At 37.6% G+C, this 26,738-nt stretch overlaps 1 long non-coding RNA gene across 1 annotated transcript in view; it reads left to right on the top strand.

Annotated features, from left to right (window-relative positions):
• The first annotated feature begins 9,703 nt into the window (after positions 1 to 9,703).
• Positions 9,704 to 26,738, top strand: part of LOC117300939 — a 32,166-nt gene continuing 15,131 nt past the window's right edge. Inside the window, exons 1-6 of the long non-coding RNA XR_004520246.1 lie at positions 9,704 to 9,832; positions 14,207 to 14,382; positions 22,866 to 22,975; positions 23,596 to 23,689; positions 25,266 to 25,377; positions 26,298 to 26,408. This is a non-coding gene — a long non-coding RNA (uncharacterized LOC117300939). The remainder of the gene's footprint in view (positions 9,833 to 14,206; positions 14,383 to 22,865; positions 22,976 to 23,595; positions 23,690 to 25,265; positions 25,378 to 26,297; positions 26,409 to 26,738) is intronic.

Raw genomic sequence — 26,738 nt, 5'->3', positions numbered from 1 at the left:
AAATATAATTTGTTGTCATAGTATTTTCCTGGCGTGCAATAAATGCATCTAAACCTATGAAAGGGATATTGCCTGGCCCTTTTTTGTTCAGTATTTGACACTTGCATTTGCTGCGAGGGACCGTGTTTTCATAGGGACCGTAACAAACTTTTTGTGGATATGATTAAAGGTTGCCTGAACTAAGCATTGTACTGGTCTGGTCTGTTATATAACACTACAAAGGTTGGTTTCAGTTGGCGTGGTTTTTGAACAATGGTGTGGTTGCCAGTTCCTTTGTAACTAGTCTTTGCTTCCTATAAATATGTAGATCACTGCCAGTAGTACGAAAGGGCACTTTGGCAGGCTTGGATATATATAATAACACAGAAAAAAGAAGATACCAACGTGCACTGATAAACTCTTTGAAAATGAATTGCAGATTAAATATTGAATTGTACTCATGAGCCTTTTTTGTGTGCAAAATTCACATATAAATTAAAACAAATCTTAAAAGCTTGAATTTAGTTTTGGAAATAAGTGTATCCAAACTTATATGGAAGGAAAAGTGCCTGCCTCTTTTTTGTTCATGAAAACAAAACAAAATTAATTTAAAACAATGCTTAAAAGCTTGAATTACGTTTCAATATATTTTGTTGTCATAGTAATTTCTGCGTTGATTTTTTTTTATCCAAAACTATATGAAAGGGATATTGCCTGGCCCTTTTTTGTTTAGTAGGTGACACTTGCATTTGCTGCGAGGGACCGTGTTCACATAGGGACCGTAACAAACGTTTTGCGGTATGATTAAAGGTTGCCTGAACTAAGCATTGTACTGGTCTGGTCTGTGATATAACACTACAAAGGTTGGTTTCAGTTGACGTGGTTTTTGAACAATGGTGTGGTTGCCAGTTCCTTTGTAACCAGTATTTGCTTCCTTCATATATTTAGATCACTGCCAGTAGTACAAAAAGGCACTTTGGCAGGCTTGGATATAATAACACAGCAAAAGGAAGAAACCAGTGTCCACTGATAAAATCTTTGAAAGTTAATTTCATAATAGACATTGAATTGTACTCTCAAGCTTGTTTTTTCCTAATAAATCACTCATAAATTAAAACAGTTCTGAAAAGCTTGAGTTTAATTTTGCAATATATTTTTTGGTCTTGTTTTTTTCTCTCCCATTAAATAAGTGATATCCAAACTTATATGGAAGGAATAATGCCTCCCCCCCCTTTTTCGTTCATTAAAAAACATTAGTTTAAAACAATGCTTAAAAGCGTGATATACGTATCAATATATTTTGTTGTCATAGTAATTTTTGCGTTGAAAAAAATATATCCAAACCTATATGAAAGGGATATTGCCTGGCCCTATTCGTGTTAAGTATTTGACACTTTCATTTGCTTCGAGGGACCGTATTCACATAGGGACCGTAACAAACTTTTTTTGTGGATATGTTTAAAGGTTGCCTGAACTTAGCATTGTACTGGTCTGGTCTGTTATATAACACTGCAAAGGTTGTTTTCAGTTGGCGTGGTTTTTGAACAATGGTGTGGTTGCCAGTTCCTTTGTAACTAGTCTTTGCTTCCTATAGATATGTAGATCACTGCCAGTAGTACGAAAAGGCACCTTGGCAGGCTTGGATATATGTAATAACACAGAAAAAGGAAGATACCAATGTCCACTGATAAACTCTTTGAAAATTAATTGCAGATTAAATATTGAATTGTACTCATGAGCCTTTTTTTTGCAAAATTCACATATAAATTTAAACAAATCTTAAAAGCTTGAATTTAGTTTTGGAAAGAAGTGTATCCAAACTTATATGGAAGGAAAAGTGCCTGCCTCTTTTTTGTTCATGAAAACAAAACAAAATTAATTTAAAACAATGCTTAAAAGCTTGAATTACGTTTAAATATAATTTGTTGTCATAGTATTTTCCTGGCGTGCAATAAATGCATCTAAACCTATGAAAGGGATATTGCCTGGCCCTTTTTTGTTCAGTATTTGACACTTGCATTTGCTGCGAGGGACCGTGTTCACATAGGGACCGTAACAAACTTTTTGTGGATATGATTAAAGGTTGCCTGAACTTAGCATTGTACTGGTCTGGTCTGTTATATAACACTACAAAGGTTGGTTTCAGTTGGCGTGGTTTTTGAACAATGGTGTGGTTGCCAGTTCCTTTGTAACTAGTCTTTGCTTCCTATAGATATGTAGATCACTGCCAGTAGTACGAAAGGGCACTTTGGCAGGCTTGGATATATATAATAACACAGAAAAAAGAAGATACCAACGTGCACTGATAAACTCTTTGAAAATTAATTGCAGATTAAATATTGAATTGTACTCATGAGCCTTTTTTGTGTGCAAAATTCCCATATAAGTTAAAACAAATCTTAAAAGCTTGAATTTAGTTTTGGAAATAAGTGTTTCCAAACTTATATGGAAGGAAAAGTGCCTGCCTCTTTTTTGTTCATGAAAACAAAACAAAATTAATTTAAAACAATGCTTAAAAGCTTGAATTACGTTTCAATATTTTTTGTTGTCATAGTAATTTCTGTGTTGATTTTTTTTATCCAAAACTATATGAAAGGGATATTGCCTGGCCCTTTTTTGTTCAGTAGGTGACACTTGCATTTGATGCGAGGGACCGTGTTCACATAGGGACCGTAACAAACTTTTTGTGGATATGATTAAAGGTTGCCTGAACTAAGCATTGTACTGGTCTGGTCTGTTATATAACACTACAAAGGTTGGTTTCAGTTGGCGTGGTTTTTGAACAATGGTGTGGTTGCCAGTTCCTTTGTAACTAGTCTTTGCTTCCTATAGATATGTAGATCACTGCCAGTAGTACGAAAGGGCTCTTTGGCAGGCTTGGATATATATAATAACACAGAAAAAAAGAAGATACCAACGTGCACTGATAAACTGTTTGAAAATTAATTGCAGATTAAATATTGAATTGTACTCATGAGCCTTTTTTGTGTGCATAATTCACATATAAATTAAAACAAATCTTAAAAGCTTGAATTTAGTTTTGGAAATAAGTGTATCCAAACTTATATGGAAGGAACTGTGCCTACCTCTTTTTTGGTCATGAAAACAAAAATTAATTTAAAACAATGGTTTAAAGCAAAGCTTGAATTGCTTACAAATATAATTTGTTGACATAGTATTTTCCTGGCGTGAAATAAATTAATCTAATTGCCTGGCCCTTTTTTTGTTCAGTATTTGACACTTGCATTTGCTCCGAGGGACCGTGTTCACATAGGGACCGTAACAAACGTTTTGCGGTATGATTAAAGGTTGCCTGAACTTAGCATTGTACTGGTCTGGTCTGTTATATTACACTACAAAGATTGGTTTCAGTTGACGTGGTTTTTGAACAATGGTGTGGTTGCCAGTTCCTTTGTAACTAGTCTTTGCTTCCTATAGATATGTAGATCACTGCCAGTAGTACGAAAGGGCACTTTGGCAGGCTTGGATATATATAATAACACAGAAAAAAGAAGATACCAACGTGCACTGATAAACTCTTTGAAAATTAAATATTGAATTGTACTCATGAGCCTTTTTTGTGTGCAAAATTCACATATAAATTAAAACAAATCTTAAAAGCTTGAATTTAGTTTTGGAAATAAGTGTTTCCAAACTTATATGGAAGGAAAAGTGCTTGCCTCTTTTTTGTTCATGAAAACAAAACAAAATTAATTTAAAACAATGCTTAAAAGCTTGAATTACGTTTCAATATATTTTGTTGTCATAGTAATTTCTGCGTTGATTTTTTTTTATCCAAAACTATATGAAAGGGATATTGCCTGGCCCTTTTTTGTTCAGTAGGTGACACTTGCATTTGATGCGAGGGACCGTGTTCACATAGGGACCGTAACAAACTTTTTGTGGATATGATTAAAGGTTGCCTGAACTAAGCATTGTACTGGTCTGGTCTGTTATATAACACTACAAAGGTTGGTTTCAGTTGGCGTGGTTTTTGAACAATGGTGTGGTTGCCAGTTCCTTTGTAACTAGTCTTTGCTTCCTATAGATATGTAGATCACTGCCAGTAGTACGAAAGGGCTCTTTGGCAGGCTTGGATATATATAATAACACAGAAAAAAAGAAGATACCAACGTGCACTGATAAACTGTTTGAAAATTAATTGCAGATTAAATATTGAATTGTACTCATGAGCCTTTTTTGTGTGCATAATTCACATATAAATTAAAACAAATCTTAAAAGCTTGAATTTAGTTTTGGAAAGAAGTGTATCCAAACTTATATGGAAGGAACTGTGCCTACCTCTTTTTTGGTCATGAAAACAAAAATTAATTTAAAACAATGGTTTAAAGCAAAGCTTGAATTGCTTATAAATATAATTTGTTGACATAGTATTTTCCTGGCGTGCAATAAATGCATCTAATTGCCTGGCCCTTTTTTTTGTTCAGTATTTGACACTTGCATTTGCTCCGAGGGACCGTGTTCACATAGGGACCGTAACAAACGTTTTGCGGTATGATTAAAGGTTGCCTGAACTTAGCATTGTACTGGTCTGGTCTGTTATATAACACTACAAAGGTTGGTTTCAGTTGACGTGGTTTTTGAACAATGGTGTGGTTGCCAGTTCCTTTGTAACTAGTCTTTGCTTCCTATAGATATGTAGATCACTGCCAGTAGTACGAAAGGGCACTTTGGCAGGCTTGGATATATATAATAACACAGAAAAAAGAAGATACCAACGTGCACTGATAAACTCTTTGAAAATTAAATATTGAATTGTACTCATGAGCCTTTTTTGTGTGCAAAATTCACATATAAATTAAAACAAATCTTAAAAGCTTGAATTTAGTTTTGGAAATAAGTGTTTCCAAACTTATATGGAAGGAAAAGTGCCTGCCTCTTTTTTGTTCATGAAAACAAAACAAAATTAATTTAAAACAATGCTTAAAAGCTTGAATTACGTTTCAATATATTTTGTTGTCATAGTAATTTCTGCGTTGATTTTTTTTTATCCAAAACTATATGAAAGGGATATTGCCTGGCCCTTTTTTGTTCAGTAGGTGACACTTGCATTTGATGCGAGGGACCGTGTTCACATAGGGACCGTAACAAACTTTTTGTGGATATGATTAAAGGTTGCCTGAACTAAGCATTGTACTGGTCTGGTCTGTTATATAACACTACAAAGGTTGGTTTCAGTTGGCGTGGTTTTTGAACAATGGTGTGGTTGCCAGTTCCTTTGTAACTAGTCTTTGCTTCCTATAGATATGTAGATCACTGCCAGTAGTACGAAAGGGCTCTTTGGCAGGCTTGGATATATATAATAACACAGAAAAAGGAAGATACCAACGTGCACTGATAAACTCTTTGAAAATTAATTGCAGATTAAATATTGAATTGTACTCATGAGCCTTTTTTGTGTGCATAATTCACATATAAATTAAAACAAATCTTAAAAGCTTGAATTTAGTTTTGGAAATAAGTGTATCCAAACTTATATGGAAGGAAAAGTGCCTACCTCTTTTTTGTTCATGAAAACAAAAATTAATTTACAACAATGCTTTAAAGCAAAGCTTGAATTATTTATAAATATAATTTGTTGTCATAGTATTTTCCTGGCGTGAAATAAATAAATCTAATTGCCTGGCCCTTTTTTTGTTCAGTATTTGACAGTTGCATTTGCTTTGAGGGACCGTGTTCACATAGGGACCGTAACAAACGTTTTGCGGTATGTTTAAAGGTTGCCTGAACTTAGCATTGTACTGGTCTGGTCTGTTATATAACACTACAAAGGTTGGTTTCAGTTGACGTGGTTTTTGAACAATGGTGTGGTTGCCAGTTCATTTGTAACCAGTATTTGCTTCCTATTTATATGTAGATCACTGCCAATAGTTCAAAAAGGCACTTTGGCAGGCTTGGATATAATAACACAGAAAAAGAAGAAACCAGTGTCCACTGATGAAATATTTGAAAGTTAATTTCATAACAAACATTGAATTGTTCTCGTAAGCTTTTTTTTTTCCTAATAAGTCACTTATAAATTAAAACTGTTCTTAAAAGCTTGAATTTAATTTTGCAATATATTTTTTTTGTCTTTTTTTTTGTTCTCCCATGAAATAAGTGATATCTTAACTTTTATGGAAGGAATAATGCCTGCCCCCCCCCCTCCTTTTTCGTTCATTAAAATACATTGGTTTAAAGCAATGCTTAAAAGCTTGAGTTACGTTTCAATATATTTTGTTGTCATAGTAATTTCTGCGTTGATTTTTTTTTATCCAAAACTATATGAAAGGGATATTGCCTGGCCCTATTCTTGTTAAGTATTTGACACTTTTATTTGCTTCGAGTGACCGTGTTCACATAGGGACCGTAACAAACTTTGTTGGATATGATTAAAGCTTGCCTGAACTTAGCATTGTACTGGTCTGGTCTGTTATATAACACTACAAAGGTTGGTTTCAGTTGGCGTGGTTTTTGAACAATGGTGTGGTTGTCAGTTCCTTTGTAACTAGTCTTTGCTTCCTATAGATATGTAGATCACTGCCAGTAGTACGAAAAGGCACTTTGGCAGGCTTGGATATGTATAATAACAAAGAAAAAGGTAGATACCAATGTCCACTGATAAACTCTTTGAAAATTAATTGCAGATTAAATATTGAATTGTACTCATGAGCCTTTTTTTTGCAAAATTCACATATAAATTTAAACAAATCTTAAAAGCTTGAATTTAGTTTTGGAAAGAAGTGTATCCAAACTTATATGGAAGGAAAAGTGCCTGCCTCTTTTTTTATCATGAAAACAAAAATTAATTTAAAACAAAGCTTAAAAGCTTGAATTACGTTTAAATATAATTTGTTGTCATAGTATTTTCCTGGCGTGAAATAAATGTATCCAAACCTATATGAAAGGGATATGGCCTGGCCCTTTTTTGATCAGTATTTGACACTTGCATTTGCTTTTGAGGGACCGTGTTCACATAGGGACCGTAACAAACGTTTTGCGGTATGATTAAAGGTTGCCTGAACTTAGCATTGTACTGGTCTGGTCTGTTATATAACACTACAAAGGTTGGTTTCAGTTGGCGTGGTTTTTGAACAATGGTGTGGTTGCCAGTTCCTTGTAGCTAGTCTTTGCTTCCTATAGATATGTAGATCACTGCCGAAAGTTCGAAAAGGCACTTTGGCAGGCTTGGATATAATAACACAGAAAAAGAAGAAACCAGTGTCCACCGATGAAATATTTGAAAGTTAATTTCATAATAAACATTGAATTGTTCTCTCAAGCTTTTTTTTTCCTAATAAGTCACTTATAAATTAAAACTGTTCTTAAAAGCTTGAATTTAATTTTGCAATATATTTTTTGTCTTTTTTTTGCACTCCCATGAAATAAGTGATATCTTAACTTTTATGGAAGGAATAATGCCTGCCCCCCCCCTCCTTTTTCGTTCATTAAAAAACATTGGTTTAAAACAATGCTTAAAAGCTTGAGTTACGTTTCAATATATTTTGTTGTCATAGTAATTTCTGCGTTGATTTTTTGTATCCAAAACTATATGATAGGGATATTGCCTGGCCCTTTTCTTGTTAAGTATTTGACACTTTTATTTGCTTCGAGGGACCGTGTTCACATAGGGACCGTAAAAAACTTTTTGTGGATATGATTAAAGGTTGCCTGAACTTAGCATTGTACTGGTCTGGTCTGTTATATAACACTACAAAGGCATTTGATATAATTTTTTAACACACTTTTCTGTGGGAATAATACGCAATGATACTTTAAAGATTTTTTCAAATAATTTTGTGGATGGTTTTCTTCCCCTTTTCTCTATAAACGAAAGTTGGTAAAATGTATCCCTTTTGAAGACCCCCACATAAATTTCAACTTTGAATGGTCTTCAATGAAATGTTCGTTGATAAAACCTAAATACTTTTTATCATAAACAAACTTATGAAAACTTCTTATTGAATCTTGTTAAGAAGTATAAATATGTCAAGCGATTGTTTCTTTGGGATTTCCTGCATTATCCATACCGTACCGAGGTTGGAAGGAAGTTTGCCTGACACTACGTTCGGTAACTATGGGTGCGTTCGTTTAGCTTCACTGGGTCGAGCCCGGTGTGTTGCGGTTCTTTCTTCCAGGACGAACGTGGGTAATTATCTGCACACGTTCGTCCTGGGAAAAAAACCGTCACACACCGGGGTCGTCGACCCAGGGAAGCTAAACGAACGCACCCTAATAATTGACAGTTTTAATTGCTGTGAGGGACCGCGTTAAGGATCGTAGTAAGCTTGTGTGGAGGCGTAGAATTAAAGGTTTTCAGAAACTTCGTATGTCACAGGTCCCTTCACGAACCCGCGTTCAATGCATGGTACATTTACGTCTACATATTTTATTATATAATAGATATAGACTACAATAAATAGACTACAATAAATGATCGAGTTGCCGCTGTTATGCAGAACTCAATATACACAACTCTAAATCTTGACTACAAAGAGCAATCCTGGGTTAGCCTTTGACCTGACGTGCCTTGGTTCATTGTTAATAACATCAAACAACAAACTATTAAAGGCAATTCAACCACAATGCATTCTATAGAGGTCTCTAAACAGGGCCCAATTTCATAGCGCTGCTTAGCGGCCGATTTATTGCTTACTGTGCGATTTCTATTTCATAGCGCTGCTAACCGTAAGCAAACGAAAAGGCATGCTAACCTTCCGGTGCTTACCGCACGAATATAAATGACGTCACAATGCAAATCTACGGTAAACACGCAATATGGCCGCCCAATTTTTCTGCTAACCTGTGAAATACGCTAAGGCTTAAGCAAATTTTTCTGCTACAGTAAGCACGCAAACTTGCTTACTGTTAAGCAGCGCTGTGAAATTGGGCCCAGAACCAGTGTAACCAATATCTGTACGTGTTCTTGTTTCCTCTAGCACATCCATTGCATACAAAGATGAAGCTTTGGCAGAAGTTTTTTCCTCTTGAGTTCACAAATTTCGTCTTAATTTTGTCAGCCCTTTTTGTTGGAGAAATCTTCTCCCGTCTCCCGTATACGAAGCCTGTTTCTCTTTTTCTGAAAGTTAGTCCAAACACAATTGTAAAATCACTTAAAATGATATGTTTAATTCTTTAAGCCCATTGAATATAAACTTGTTTAAATTGCTGACAACTAAATGTATTAATGATTCAGTTTTGATAGCTACGGTAATCCAAAAGTGCTCATTATTGTGACCGGCTTACTGTTCATTCACCCCCCCCCCCCCCCCCACACACACCTAGTGGATAGTGGCGGGTTCACCACTACACAAAATAAACTCCTATATCAACCAACGATATTCAAAAATATTCAACCAATATTTAAAGTCTCCCATTATTTTCCGACAAATGAACTACAAATTTCCTTTAAACTTTTGGGGGTCAGCCGTCTTGAATGTTTGCTAATTACCAGAAAACTTTCAAGTCTAAATTAAAAATGTATCCAGTTCTACACAATCTATTATTTACATGACCCCAAAACGTTATTACTCAAAATAAACTCTTGTTTGTTTTAGTTTGGTGCGCCCCTGGATGGAGAATCCAGGCGAACTTATTATACCTCCCTCTAGTGGCGCAGCAAGTCCATGGGCATGGGAACAGTCTACTGTCAGATGTGGTACCCCGCCCCTCTTGTCTAGCAATGGTCTTGTTATTTGTACAACTACCCAATGTACATGTACAGTACATGTACATTTTACGCAAACAGAAACTCAAGGATCAAGTGACTCCAAAACACATCACTGTTTTTATGAGTTTTGACGCTGAGTTGAGAGACTGACATTCGACAAAATAACAGGTGACAAGTTAAATGGTAATGTACATGTACTTATTTGTACGTAATTCCTTGTTCCTTGCCTCTCCTTGTCACGTTTTAGTTTTTAGTTAGCTGTTTAGTTGGACTAACGACCAAGTCTGTGGCATAACGCGTCGGCAGCAGGGTCCCATCTACATGTAGCCCTAGTCCAGTACTTTACTGCATACATGATACTGGTGGTAGTGGTACAATGTAGGGAAAATCCAATGTAGATGTAGTGGCATGGTATTGGTAGGCTAGGAGTAGGACGTCAATGCCATTGCACTGACGTTCTGAGAATAAATATTCTTTACAATGTGAACACACACTTCATCGCAATTTGTTTATGTTTGTACCTCCTGTTTAAGAAGGTTAAAATTGTGTTAAAGCCATTGGACACTTTCAGAACCGAAAAAAAAGGTTCACAGATTTACAGATAACTTACAGGGTTTACAGAAGGCTTTCGTCCTGTCTAATGGACCCTACCGAGTATACAAGTAGAAGTAGAAGGTGAAAGACTTCTCTTGAAATATTATTCCATAAAAATGAAATGCTTTACTTTTTGAGAAAACCTTAAAACAATATAAATTCTTGGTATTGAGAATTACAGATTTATTTTAAACACATGTCATGACACGGCGAAACGTGCTGAACGTGCGGAAACAAGGGTGGGTTTTCCCGTTATTTTTTCCCGACTCCGATGACCAATTGAGCCTAAATTTTCACGGGTTTGTTATTTTATATATAAGTTGTGATACGCGAAGTGTGGGCCTTGGACAACACTGTTTACCGAAAGTGTCCAATGGCTTTAAGGCATCTTCTTTTTATAGTACATGGACCATTTGTAAGTCTGAAATTCTGACCCTGGTATTGTCATAATTAAAAGCTATTTTGTTTATACATTGTAATATACTAAGAGCTACCTGGCATGATGCCATACACCGTTTTGACAGCCAATGCCTTTCAGTTTCTCAACTAATTTTAGGTAAAAGATTTTGAGTATGGAACGTCAGCATTGTTGACGGACTTCAACAACCACTTGGATAATAGAGGTCACATGCGCAGTGGGGGATGTTGACAAATATTTAAAGTCACCTGGAAGTGGTATTTTGTCAATTTAAAACAAAGCTTTTGTCACTAATCGTTGTGTTTTGATGAGTGGAATGTGAATAAACAGTTAACTAAGGTTCTAACAAGTTAGTTCTTATCTGGTTTACAAGTTTAAGAGTAGGCCCCGACCAGAGAGGTCGCTGTTCAGGACGTCAATCGAGGAATTTGAAGAGAAAATGCTGCACAGCATTGAAAAAGACATAGGACCGGACCACTAGGTACTATTGCTCTTGTGAGTCTGACCAGCCATGCAGACTGACCCCATCTTTAGTTGTTTTGCTGCATCCAGCAGCAATACACTTGATTGGCATTGCCGGGAAAATGCAAGAAACTATTTTTTTAGAAACCTACAAACTCACAACTTGGACTTCGGTACTTTACACGTGTGTTTACTATATGCATCAAGGCGAAGTCGGCCTCGATTGACGTCACAAAAGGGGTAGGCAGAGTCAACCCCCCAGACAACTTTATCTATGTTTTAAACATATAAATCGTGACAAACAATTACTAAAAAAAACTGTTTATTGTTCCTAAATATATACTCTTATATTTGAAAAAATAAAAATTATATTTCCAGGTGACTTTAAACAGCAACAGAAAATTAAAATCCGACAATTAAAAAAATTAAAAAATAATTAACTAATTTTTACACATTTAATACTGTTTTGGGTATGAATGAATATTTGAAGCAGTCTTTGCTTGTGGGGGAATAGTTGGTATGTCTCTTGCATACTGTGAATTGTATTGGCGTGTTACCTGTTGTTATGTAGATTATTCCTACAATGTACCAGGAAAACAGCCTAATCACCATGGCATGGTTGAGCGTCAAGCCAGTTTCCGTCTGCCTTTACGAACAAATATAAGACTTTTAAAGCTGAGCATTTATAACCCACCTACATGAATTGAAGCAACTTAACCCTTTCAATACCACATTGTTTATTGCAAGCGCCCAACCGGATATCGCATTGTTGACAAAGGTCACAATGCTGTGTACCGTATTTTTTCACACTAAAAAAAATTAAACGCAATTTGCAGTGTGTACTGTTTTCAATCTTGATTTTCTGTGGAAAGACATTATTTTTTTGAAAAACTTTGTGCATGCAATTTGTAGAATATGAAATGACCTTTCCTACGATGTCAAATTTGTATATATTTTCTTAATTTTGTTTGCAAGATTTCTGGCTGAAAAAAAAAACACTTATATTTTTATTCGGGATTTCTGTCTCAAGAAAAACAACAAGATTTTCAACCTATTTTTCCTCAAGAAAAGTTTGTAAAAACTTCTCAGAAAATATAACCGTTTTTATTATAGGCTTCTTTTTCCATTTGTACCATAATCGGAACCTATTTTGCTGAAAAATCTTATCTGTTTTGAAAGTGTTCAGCTACCACGGTCACTTCGACCAGCACGAGTGGGTCCAGGCCCGCCCGCCATGCACGCCAAACCCACTGCGTTGAACGGGTGACGTGCTCGGTCCAGTTAGCTACCGTTGGTATATAGTCCGGTTTTGTCATCATCTGACTGCATGTCTGGCGACGAAATACCACGATTTGTTGCCAAATGTTCACTAGATACTTTGATAGAACTTCCCAAGTCTTTTTATAGAGTCACTATAGGCAAACATTCAAGCCAAAACCTCCGTGCAATGAGCAGACATGATGGTGATTTTTGACGAAAAAAAAACGGAAGCGTGAAATCTTGAGGTGTACTTTTCTTGGAAAATCATAATGGCGACCCCCTATACAATACATACCATTGCAATGCTTGGTAAACAAGCAACCCGTCTATATAAAACCTAACAACAGAGGGCGCCAAACAAATTAAATACAATCTCTCAAAGGCAATGCTTTTTTCTGTCGAGTTTTCTCGACATTGGGACGGAGCGACTACACAACGCATGGTCGAGTTTTCTCGACAATGGTAAGGAAGCGCTTGCATTGCGCAGTCGAGTAAACTCGACAATGGTATTGAAAGGGTTAAAACTACCCCATGCACAGAAGTGACAGAAAGTTGATGATAATCACATACCCCGGGGAAGTAATTGGTATATATAGAGCGCCCTCACACTGTCAAACATACATGGAAGGCTGATCGGTTTGTGTAACCTAGACTAGTCCGGGCTGTCTTTATCCGCAACATAGGATAAAGACTGGTACTTGCTATTCAGAATCAGTGATTCCATTGCTTACAATGATGTCATTGGATAAACGTGCAGTGACTAAAAGCTTACCGTATCTGTGTTTTGATTGGCCAGAGGCAATGTTTGTGTAGCTGACAAACATCACCTCGAACCAATCAAAACACTGATATGGAAAGCTTACTTTCGGTCGTCTGCATGCTGTGTCCGGGTGTGTGTTATGTACAGTACATGTACATGCATGTGTGCGTGTACTTGCATGTAATGTTGGTGTAGAGTTTGACGGTGTACATGTATCTCTATGTGAAATGAATGTAGGTGAAAGGTAAAGATTGACAGGGATTATCCTTTGCTACAGTCCACTCTCTGGTGTTTGTTATGAGCCTTTTTTTCTTTTCTTTTTTCTTCAGTCACGCCACGCATCTGGAACTCTCTACCACTTAATCTTCGATCTTGTCTTTGTACCGCAAAATTCAAGTCTCTTCTCAAAACTTATCTTATGTCACAGGTTTTCAATGACTAATTTTGTTGTGTCTGTTTTTCTTTGTGTTGTGTTTTGTTTTTGTTTTGTTTTTGGTTTTACTGCGCCTTGAACACCCAGCAGGGTGGATATGTGCGCATTACAAGTCTTATTTTTATTATTATTATTATTAAAGAGTGACGTCAGGTGTTAAAGGCAGTTGACAACTGTTGGAAATAACTCAAAATGCAATTATTAGCATAAAACCTTACTTGGTAACAAGTAATGGGGAGAGGTTGACGTATAAAACATTGTGAGAAACGGCTCCCTTTGAAGTAACGTAGTTTTTGAGAAAGAAGTAATTTTCCACAAATTTGATTTCGAGACCTTAGATTTAGAATTAATTTGAGGTCTCGAAATCAAGCATCAGCTAGAAAGCATACAACTTAAAGGGTGTTTTTTTCTTTCATTATTATCTCGCAACTTCGACAAACAATTGAGCTCTATTTTTTACAAGTTGGTTATTTTGTGCATACAAGGATGTTGAGATATACCAAGAGACAAGACTAGTCATTGACAATTACCAATAGTGACAACTGCCTTTAAAGCTATGTGTAACGGTGCACAACAATTAGCAAACTTTTTATTTTATGATTTTCTCGGTAAACATTGTTGTTTCCATAGATTAGTTTGGTCGTCAGTTTGATGCATCTGGAATGGGTGAGACTCGAGAGACTGTGGACTGGTGTTGGGCGCTTCAATGCCAAGATGTGGAACCTTGCTGAGGATCCAGCCTGAGCCTCACACAATCACACTACATATTGACCAGCAACATCTCCAGTCTACCTCAGGCATGTCAGGTGGGGGGAGTTTAGAATATTTTATGATTTATCTCTTTAAATACACTAAACACGTTTGATAATTTTCAAAGACCAGTCTTCTCACTTGGTGGGTGTATCCCAGCATAAGCATAAAATAACAAGCCTGTGACAATTTGGGGTCAATTGGTCATCGAAGTTCAAGAAAATGATGAAGGAAAAACACCCTGTGTGTTTTCAGATAGGAATGAAAGACTTCTGGCTAGAAGTCTTTTAATATTTTAGTGAGAAATTACCTCTTTCTCAAAATCTACGCTACTTCAGAGGGAGCCGTTTCTCACAATGTTTAAACTATCAACAGCTCTCCAATGCTCATTACCAAGTCAGTTTTTAAGTTAATATTTGTTTTGAGTAATTACCAAACTTGTACCTTCCCTTTAAGGGATGGGGTGTTTTGTTTTAGGGACAATTAGAGGTACACATAGAGGGAAACCAATGAGAGACTGGTCAAATGTTTTCAAATGGAAGTCAGTGTTCTCTACACACGTAAATTGGGAGGGCGAGCCGCCCTCCTAAAATTTAGGCCGCCCTGCCAAAGAATTTGCCGCCCTGCTAAAATTATTGGCTGCCCTGCCCAAAAAAGGACAAAGAGACTATTTTAAGACTGCATTTAATAAGATCAAACGAGTAGCTGACAAGCCAGAGTCGACTTCAAAATCATAGCATCAGGAATGCAATCGTAAACAAACATTAAAACACGATGTTCACACGGCCACATGGTTCATATGCCGAGTGCATCAACCAACCAATGCACACACACCACGCACACGTCGACGACCCCCAGACCATGGGAATACCCACTGCAAGCATAGTGCATGAACAGTCCGTACGCTGTGATTGGCCATTGATAGACTCCAACACAATAAACACGTTCACAAACTGACAAAGAATTGCTATACAGTGTGCTGCACGCATGTACAGAATGGTAAAATGTACAGCCTCGATGTTGACTTTTGCCCTTTTAGGGCTTGCGCAATGCGGGGCAAAGTTCATTGATAAATAAATATTGTTCGGTGCGTTACCGATCGATGAATCTTGATTATTTTATTACAAACAAAGTTCTTAACGGCGGAACACCAATTCATGGAAATGGTTTTTGATGGAAAAAGTAATATTTAGGGCCATAATTTGGGGATAAGAACGTCCAAAACTGTGGGTTTTGGGTTTTTTTTTTTTTTTCGTTTTGAAAATTGCACACGGAGACCGTCCGATCATCATGGTCCGGTCACCCACTTTCTAAATTCTAACATGCGGCATGCCGTTCATCCCTTTGTGGTTATAATTGGCGCGGCGCACAAAGCAAAATGTATAACAAATTGTAGTTTTGATTTAGTTTTTAAAACAAGGTTGTTCCAACCGAAATGGATGTCAATCAATAGGTAGCGTCGTCATCAGGCCCATGGGTTAACACATTATTTTAAGAAAATGGTTTTCGCAAGCATTTGTTGCTTTCACGTCCGCTGACATATCAAAATGGGCGCCATTAAACTGCCGAAACGCGTGTGTATAAAGATGAGCGTATTCACTTTATTTGTCAAGCAACACGCAACACTGAACGCCAATGCAAGTGTATTACTTTTATTACACACAGCACATCCAGCGTGTGCGCGACTAACGCCCAACACAGAACGGATCAACCACAGGACTAATTGTTATATCCCTTATATTTAGATATTTTCTAGTTACACTTTCAGGGGTTATGATCGAGCTAGTCATGCTGGGAAAAGATGGTGCGGCGAGATCGCTCATCCTTGGGAACGAGGTTGCAGATTACCCTAACTGAAGCTTAAATAAAATTATAAAGTCAAACGGTAGGAGCAGAGAACTGTTGCATCAGAAACCATCCTCGACCAGTGAACTCACAAAATAAGATGACATTGCCTATGAAAAACTAAAGCACATGAGAAAATCAACTGCTGTTGCATGACTTGTATTTATCGATAAGTCACTACAGACTTCAAGGGAAACTACTAGCTGCTATAACTAATTGGCTTTACTAAAATTACTTTTAGTTCTAATACTCTTACTCTAATAAGCACTCTTGCCTCAGTACTTTCTTGAATGCTGTGAAAAAAAATCCATTGGCAATGTCTTACCACTAGACCCTAGTGGATAGAGGCAGTTCAAATCCTGCATGTATGTGTTAGTAGCGGGTGCCACAATTGCATTCGTGATGAACATATTATTTTTTGTTTACCTTACACAGATGTGTAGTAAGCACTGTGTACTCAGTCAGTACAATGCCGCACCCATCAATCAATCAATAAAACATTTATTTCCACATTCACATCACATGGAGGCATCATCCTAAAAGCCGAGGCTTGTGGCGGATGTGCCCGTTACAGGATTACAGAACAAAACAGGAATACAGCACTAAATAGACGAATAAATAAATACATACCACTACGGTAGATAACTACACAAATGTAAATATAACTATGAAGCAGAACATGAAGTGAAGTAAACAAAGGGACAACAATAAAACAAACAATACAAATTAGAAAACATAGACGAGTAGGTAGGTAAGTAAGTAACGGCTAAGCCAACTACCAGTATAAAAAAGCAAATCGATCAATTATGTTGGGAATTTAGTAAAAACGTTTTTAGTAGGTATTTAAACGAGCTAATTGAGGGGCAATTAGTAATTGGTGGTAGAAGATTATTCCAGTTTTTTGGTCCAGTGAAAGAAATTGTGTGTTGGGAAAGAGTTGATCTAAATAGGGGAACATGAAATTTAGCTGACGACCTAGTATTGTAATCATGTACGGTGCTGTTAAAAACAAAAAGATTGAGTAATGATTTAGGAAGTTGGTTGTTTACAAACTTATACATAAAAACATCTTGCTGAAATACATTTATATTCATAAGAGACAATAGCTTATGTTTCTTAGACAAGGGAGTGGTGTGCTCGAGAAAGGGGGCCTTGCATACAATGCGAATAGCCTTTTTCTGAAGTTTAATCAACTTATCCAGATTTGACTTGTACATGTGTATGTATTGGCCCAGATAATGTTACAATAGGAGAGGTATTAAAGAATAAATGAACAATATAAGGTACGCAGAATGCTCGATGGGAGTGTACATGTATACTTCAATCTACTCATGATACCAATATTTTTTGATATTTTGTTTTCAAATTCTTTGATATGGATGTTCCATGAAAGACATTCGTCAATATAAACCCCAAGAAATTTTGTATTAGTCACTCGCTGTATGGGCTCATTATTAATTTTAACTTGACAATTACGTAAATTCAATTTCTTTTTACTTTTTGAAAAAGCCATAAATGTACATTTCTTCAAGTTGAGTGACAGTCGGTTTGCCTGGAGCCAAGTTGATACTTTGTCTAATTCAACATTAAGTACATTGATAATAGTTCCTACATGTCTAATATCACTTGAGTAGATAATATTAGTATCATCTGCGAAAAGGATAAAAGAGAGGACCGTTGAGGCATGACAAATATCGTTTATGTAAAAAGAAAATAACAATGGCCCAAGAAGGGAACCTTGTGGTACCCCACAAGTAATATTATTCAATGAAGAGGAGCAGCAGTCAATTTTAGTATATTGGTTTCTGTTCGTAAGATAACTACAAAACCAATTCAGAGTAGTACCTCTTATACCATAATAATTAAGCTTTTGAAGCAGAATATTGTGATTGATGGTGTCGAATGCCTTAGACAAGTCTAGAAAGACACCGAGCGATATACAGTTATTCTCAAAACCTTTAGTAATTTTATGGACCAGGTCTATTACAGCCATGTCAGTAGAATGATTACTTCTAAACCCGTATTGACCATTGTACAAAATACCAAATTTAGATAAAAAAGAAGAAGTTCTCATGTAGACTATTTTTTCGAGAAGTTTAGAAAAACATGATAACACAGACATTGGTCGGTAGTTAACGGTTTCACACTGGTCTCCAGCTTTGAATATGGGGGTCACTTTGGCCGTTTTCAGTTTATCGGGAAAAACACCCTTAGAAATGGACAAATTACAAACATGGCATAATGGCCGACTAATTTTGGAAATAACGGACTTAAAAACATCAGGGCTCAGGTCATCGTACCCAGCACTTTTACCATTCTTAAATGATTTGGCAATATCGCAAACCTCCTTTTGATCGGTAGGGTAGAAAAACATTGATTCAGGGTGATTACATTTTAAAAAATCTTTAAATGACACATCTGTTTGTGGAATTTTACTATTCAGTGATGGGCCAATGTTAGTGAAGTAATTATTGAATATATCAGCGACCTCATGGGGGTCATTAACTTGTCTACCCTCGTGATTAAGCTTTGTGTCTGACTTACGACTACCGGTATTATTATTCAGAATGAGCTTAATAATCTTCCATGTCTTCTTTACATCATGTTTTGCATGGTCAAATTTATCTTTATAGTATTTAGACTTAGCTTCTTTTAACAGGGTGGTTAGTTTATTACGGTAAGTTGTATACTTATGCTTATTTTGCTCAGTTGGTTTGTTGATATATTTTTTATACAGTCTATGTTTGTACTTGATAGATTTAATCAAACCAGTGGTCATCCAGCTTTTAAGTTTACAAGTCGTTTTGGATTTGACTTGTTGAACAGGAAAATTTGCATCATACATTGAGGTATACTTGGAGTGAAACAAATTGAAAGCTTGGTTAGGATCCTCATTAGACAAAACGTCACTCCAGTCAGTTTCAACAAGATCATATGAAAATCTGGCAATACCACCGGCATTGATTATCCTTCTAGATTGATTAGCACAATGTTGGGGCTGGTGAGTGTCCTTTAATGATGAGACTTGGAAGATGCGAAAATGATCTGTAATTTCAGTAAATAGAATACCACAAGACATGTCATCATCGAGATTGTTGGAAATGATGTTGGCAATGATGGTGGCAGTCGTGTCAGTAATACGGGTTGGTTTATTTATTAACGGACGATGATAATGACTAAAAATACTATTAACAAAATTCTGGGTAGATCGATGGGAACCATATTGCAAGAGATCTACGTTGAAGTCGCCCATAATAAAAGTCTTTTTGGTTTCTTTTTTAATTTGCTGGAGAACAATATCAAATGAGTCAACAAAAGTAGCAGGATTAACCTTGGGTGGCTTATATATTACACCAACAATAATGTTCTTTTGTCCCGAGCGAGGGATTTCAATAAACAGTGATTCACATAGTTATTGTCTGGGAATATGTCGTTTCTCAAATTAAATATAAGAGAATCATGTATGTACAAAGCAACGCCACCACCAGCCTTGTCTTTTCTACTATTAGAAATTAAATTGTACCCATCAATTTTAAATGGAGGGCTATTTTCATGGAGCCAGGTTTCGGTAAAACCAAGGATAGAGAACTGAAAATTCAAAAGATCAAGATAGTCGCAAATACTGTCAAAATTTTTATGAAAACTTCTTGCATTTAAATGAAAGGTAGAGAAGGTATCTTTGACAGGTTTGTGCTTGAATCTTTCTTGAAATTGATCACAGAATAAATAATCAGAGTTTTGATGTGTGTTAAGATAGAAGTTACTGTCAGGATCGACATCGGCGTTTCCAGGAAACTGATTGTTAAATATTAAAGGATTAAGTATGAGATTTGAAAGCCTATCAGTGTTAAATCTTTGATTGGTTCGGAGCTCTACAAGAGCTACATGGAAATCCATGTCATCTTCTAGGTGATTAAAAGGCAAAGCGTGCTCATGGCATGTAAGTTGACTATTGCATAACTCACAATAAGTAGTCATTGAAAAGTGTAGTATAGCATTATACTATATACAATTGCCCCAACACAGATTAAGCAACATTCCTCAGTCGTTATACTATTATGTAAGCTTTTGGTAGTAGCCGTGTAATAACATACGAGACTAATAGTAAACTCAAACGGAAAACAAGTACATGAATAACCACAAAACATGGATAAATATGAATTAAACATTGAGCAGTACTTGCTCCATGGGAATCATAGTAAAGTTAAATGTAACCATTAAGAAAATAAACTTGATACCAGGAAGCCCTGAAGTTCAAGGAGAAGAAGAAGAAGACGGGTCGGTCTTGATGTATTTGGAGCCGTTTATGTATAGTTCACCGTTGCGGAAGACAGGTCGACCGCCGGACTGATACGCTTTCTTCATTATGTCGCAAAGCTCTCTCTTCTTTGCAATGTCGGCGGCAGGGAGATCCTCCCAAATGAACACGGGGAGTTTGCAAGGGCTCGCTTGGCATGCTTCAAGATCTTCTGTCGTTCCGGCCGATACAGGAATTTGACCAGGATATGGCGAGGTTTATCTGTCAGGTCTGAGGCGTATCTCGGTGAGCGGCCGGTCCGGTGGGCGTTCTCGATAGTCACGTCGGGCATGCTAAATTTTGTTGCGAAGGTCTGCATAGCCTTTTCAAAAGGGACTATATGGTTCTCGTTGAGAGCTTCTGGTATGCCGCCTATTCTGATGTTAAAGCTTCGGGAATAGCGTTCTTGCTGGAGACTGGTTTCCTGAAGCTTACTGATGTTCGTCGTGGCCTCGTGTAACTGCTTCGCCATCTTGGATGCCCCATCAGCCAGTAATTTGTTTTCTGCTTGCAGATCTTCAACAGATTGGTTGGTAAATAGGATAGATTTCTCCATCTCTTCGTGGTCGGCCTCAATCTTCCCCATTCTGGTAAGTAGATCCTGCTGGTTGTTGATAACTTGATCTAGTTTAGAATGTAGATCAACTGCCATGTTCTTAATTTCCCGCCGCAAGCAAGATAACTCATTGTCCGATGATGAGGGGCTCTGTGATCTCGTGATAGGCCCTTGGTCACCCAACGTGCTAGGTGCGGGAAGCTTGGCACTAGGTTCGTCTGTTGAGCCAGTTGAACCCTTGCTTTTATCTTTTTTTGGAGGCATGACCTTAATCTAGAAGTCTGTTCGATGTTGTAAGGCAGAGATGGTGGAAAAAACCGAGGTTTAACGGAGAGACGGAGTGTATAATTGACAGAAAACGGAGAGCCCCACGGAGCAAGTCAAAAACACGTCCGTCTAGGTTGACTGCATATTTAAAATTTGTGAATTTGTTGTCCATAGCAACAAAGGGTCGTGGGTCCGGTGCTATGTAATGTAAGCCGATTTTACGAAACGCTAGGATTAATCCTACATATATGTACATATCTTGAGTTGGGACGAGTAACTTGTCCTAATAAGGATACATGTGTTCAATGTATCCTATACGTAGCTGCTAAGGTAATGGAACTTAACTAGTCTGAAAGCCTAAGATTAATCATATAAGTTAGGAAGAATTTGATGAAATCGAAGGCAGTTACACTTAAAGCTAAGAGAAGGGGTTTGCCCCAGTGTTTCTGGCAGTGGCTGCTGAGTGCACCACGGAATCTCAAATACCTCTAGGCCTATCAGTACTGCATAATAACGTGGGTGTCAATCAGAGTCGGGGGAGGGGGGCAGTGGTAGGGGACATAATATCAAATGTCTCGTCCATGTTTTGTTGACCACCTTTATCGTGAAGCTCATGGGCATCGTTTCTGGGGGTGTCCCCCCACTGTTTGAATGGTGGGGGACACTATGTCAAGTGTCCCCCCTCAAATATATCTAAAATGCAAAATTTTCCCGAGCCCTTCAGCGAGGCCCCGTCCCCACTGCTTTAAAGGCTTCATCGTTGACAGATTGCCCCCCCCCCCCCAGCTTAAAAAAGTGGGGGACACAATATCAAGTGTTCCCCTCCCCCGATGTGTTTGACCACCTTTATCATGAAGCTCAAGTATTGCATTGTGTAAGACCTAAACCCTGTATCCCAAACCCTGTGTCCTGCCGTCAGCATCAATCCTTCGGGGCGACGGGGGACACGCCCTCACTTTATTAAGGGTGGGGGACACTTTATCAAATGCCCCCCCCTAGTTTTTGACCACCTTTGTCATGAAGCTTAAGTATTGCTTTGTGTAAGACCAAACCCTGTGTCCTGCCATGGGCATCAATCCTGTGGGTGACGGGGGACACATGTCCCCCACTCTTTAAAGGGTGGGGGACACTTAAACAAATGCCCCCTCCCAGTTTTTGACCAGCTTTATTTTGACTCTCAGGTGTTGCACTGTGTAAGACCAAACCCTGTGTCCTGCCATCGGCATCAATCCTGGATGAATCGAAAAATTTCCCTATAAACCAATTCAAATGTAACCATCAGCAATGTTTTGCAGCTCATTAAGTGAAAAGAAGTATCAATACATCACTGCCCATGATAGCCTGGCTGGGATAATGAATAATCTTATAATATTGGTTTGACCCTCTCATTGATGTGTGATAAGCGCTGTACACTCGCTGCTTTCAGAGTCATGTTGGGAGAAAAATGAACCTCAGACAGAAGATGGTTCTCATGAATGAGCTTCTGAACATGGTGTAAGGATCATCATTGGTTGGAATTCTACTGGATTTCACTTTCACCTCATCTTACTCTTTCTCATCTTTGTTCTTTACAGAAGGAGAACTCAAGTCTAGTGCAGTGTCTTGAGGATGAGGAGCGTGGGAGTCTAAAGCTATAAAGCAGGTGATGTCACTGCTGGAGCATGAACTAGACCGAATAAATCAGGTATGAGAGATGAGAGGAACCATGTGGTGTGTCTTAGAGTAAAGAAATAGGAGTGCAGACAAATCCACTGCCAAATAACATTTTCCTTATTCTAGAGTAGATCTTGGCTGCTAGGCCAATTAGCTCCTCCAGTGACAAGAAGCAAGTTTGAATGATATTTGTTAAAGGCAGTGGACAGTATTGGTTATTGTCAAAGACTAGCCTTCACAGTTAGTGTATCTCAACATATTCATAAAATAACAAACCTGTGAAAATTTAAGCTCAATCGGTCATCAAAGTTGCGAGATAATAATGAAAAAAAAATAACCCTTCTCACACGAAGTTGTGTGCGATTAGATGGTTGATTTCTAAACTTGAGGTCTCGAAATCAAATTCGTGGAAAATATCTTCTTTCTCGAAAACTATGACACTTCAGAGGGAGCCGTTTCTCACAATGTTTTATATCATCAACCTCTCCCCATTACTTGTAATCAAGAAAGGTCTTATGATAATAATTATTTTCAGAAATTACCAATAGTGTCCACTGCCTTTAACTTTGGATAAGGATAATTGTGCTCCTGGTGACAGTTTATTAGGGGGTTTTGCCTTCATCGTAATCTTTCTTTGTTTTTTTTTTACAGAAGAAGAACTCAAGTCTAGTTCAGTGTCTTGAGGATGAGGAGTGTGAAGCAGATGATGTCACTGCTTGATCATGAACTAGACCAAAGAAATCAGGTAGGAGATGAGAGGAACCATAATAATAATAATAGTTCTTATATCGCAAATTATTTCACAATAACAGTCTCAATGCACTTTACATAAGTGCCCTGGGGTGGATTTCACAAAGAGTTAGGACTAGTCTTAGTCTTATAACGAGTTAGGACGAAGAATAGCTATACGTTTTTAATATGTCTTAGTACTAGTCCATAGTTAGGACTAGTCCTATCTCTTTGTGAAATCAACCCTAGGTCATTGGGCCGATACCACTCCTTTAATTTTTCTCAGATTCCTGGGGAGTATAAACCGGGGCAGTTGTAGCATTGGAAAGGCCTTTTTATACACAATACCCACCAACTCCCGCAGGTACCCATTTATACTACTGGCTGAAGAGAAGCAATTAAATTGAGATATCCTGCTCGAGGACACAACTGTCATGACCAGGATTCAAACCCGCACTTCGATGGCTTAACCACCCGAACTTGAATGTGGTGATCTTAACCACTTGACCTTGAGAACCTGCGATGGTGTGTCTTAGAGTCGAGGAGTAGAAATGCAGACAAGTCCAGTGTCAACATTCTGCTGCTGAGAGTATTGCTGATAAATATTTATTAAACGTAACATGTAAAATGGACAAAGTTTAAGTTCCTTCAAGCAAAATCCTGTGCTTCCTGGACACAAAATATCTGCATGTACAGGTTCAATATCACTACAGAAGACTTGTGCATTGTCAGTAAAATTGTATTGTTGGGAGTAGATCTTAACTGCTAGGCCAATGAGTTCACCCAGATGAGCTCACCCAGTGTGGAAATGTCGTAGCCGAGCGGTTAAGAGCATTAAATTCAAACTCTGGTGTTTCTGATCACCAGAGTGTGAGTTCAAATCCCCAGCCGTGACACTTGTGTCCTTAATGAAGACACTTAACCATTGCAGTCCTTAGGCTGGGACCTAGAGCCGTTGGTCCCATGTGTTGAGATGTTAGTTCATCTTCCACATAGTTGTTTAAGTACGTACATTGTGTGGACCTCGTTTGTTCGTCAGTGTTCAAGCATTTATCACAGTTTTGCCCTGTCTTGGTTTGCTCTTCTTAATGTCAACCCTTATTGCACCAACAACATCGTACTAGAGCAGGTTCGAGTGTGCACCATGGTTAAAGGCAGTGGACACTATTGGTAATTGTCAAAGACTAGCCTCCACAGTTGGTGTATCTCAACATATACATAAAATAACAAACCTGTGAAAATTTAAGCTCAATTATTATCCGAGATAATAATGAAAGAAAAATAACCCTTGTCACACGCAGTTGTGTGCGTTAAGATGGTCAATTTCGAGACCTCAAGTTCTAAATCTGAGGTCTTGAAATCAAATTCGTGGAAAATTACTTCTTTCTCGAAAACTATGGCACTTCAGAGGGAGCCGTTTCTCACAATGTTTTATATCATCAACCTCTCCCCATTACTCGTCACCGAGAAAGGTTTTATGCCAATAATTGTTTTGAGTAATTACCAATAGTGTCCACTGCCTTTAATTAAAGGTTTGACTCAAACCCAGTGTATTAGTCTAACCTCAGTCTCAAACTTCTTGACCCCAACAGTTACTGTCAGAGCATAATACCTTCAGCGAGAAGAAGGATGTGAACTAGTTGACTGATGATGAAGTATATGAAGGTGGATGAGGAAACACAACTGCATCACAGAATGAATGAGGTAAATACATCCACAGTTAATGCTTAGTTTGTGGGAAACAAGTTCATTTCTGTAGAAAGAAATACTTTAACTCTTTGGGTCTACTTCACTCTACTTATAAGAACCAAGTATTACTATTAACCGGTAGAGTCAATTTACTATTTGCATAGTATTGCAGACAAGTCCCCTGTCAAAAAACATTTTGCTGCTGAGAGTATTGCTGACAAATATTCTGAAAAACATAGCATGTAAGGGACAAAGTTTTAGTTCGTCCAAGCAAAATCCTGTGCTTTCTAGACATAAAGTATCTGCAAGTACAGATTCAATACCACTAAAGAAGACTTATGAATTGTCAGTAAAATTGTATTGTTGGGAGTAGATTCTATTAACTGAATGGCCAATAACCTCACCCAGTGACATGGAGCAAGTTTGAATCATATTGAAACACCGTGGCAGTTGAGATGGTAATTCTTCTCCACATAGTTTTTCAAGTTTTCATCAGTGTTCAAGCATTAATCACAGTTTTGCCCTGTCTTGGTTTGCTCTTCCTAATGTCAGACATTATTGCACCAACAACATCACACTAGAGCAAGTTTGAGTTTGCACCGTGGTTTATTAAAGGTTGATTCGAACCCAGGCTGGTAGACCATTGGTTGACTACTGTGGTTGACCATTTGTAACCAGCCTCGAGCCCATGGTTTCTTATCTGGTCCCAACAGCATGTTCAATTCTAACATGTGTAAAGTGCAGAAGGGAACCAGTGACACTTGCAAAAAGGCGGAAGGTTGACTAGACTTCCAAAGTGAGTCATTTGAGTAAGTGTGTCACTGCGCATGTACAATGCTAGTCAGTAGTCAATCACGGGTCAACTAAATGTGCCCACTCAACTTGCTCCTAGTATACTAGTCTAACCTCAGTCTCAAACTTCTTGACCCCAACAGTTACTGTCAGAGCATAATACCTTCAGTGAGAAGAAGGATGTGAACTATTGGACTGATGATGAAGTATATGAAGGTGGATGAGGAGACACAACTGCATCACAGAATGATGAGGTAAATACATCCACAACTAATGCTTAGTTTGTGAGAAACAAGTTCATTTCTGTAGAAAGAAGTACAAAAAAATTCTCATTTTGTGAGAAACAAGTTCATTTCTGTAGAAAGAAATACTTCTCTTTGGGTCTACTTTACTCTACTTATAAGAACCAAGTATTATTACTTACCGGTAGAGTCAATTTACTATTTGCATATTTACTATGCCATCGAGCAATATTGCTAGAACTTTTATATACAATAGCGCCCTCAACCTTCTTACCCACAATGCCTTGCGTTATGCAAGAAACGATGCCGTTCTCTTTTCTTTTCTCTTTGGCACATCAGTGA

Source organism: Asterias rubens, chromosome 16 (assembly GCF_902459465.1).
Source record: "Asterias rubens chromosome 16, eAstRub1.3, whole genome shotgun sequence".
NCBI classification, from domain to species: domain Eukaryota; kingdom Metazoa; phylum Echinodermata; class Asteroidea; order Forcipulatida; family Asteriidae; genus Asterias; species Asterias rubens.
This window is presented reverse-complemented; position numbering and strand designations above follow the sequence as displayed.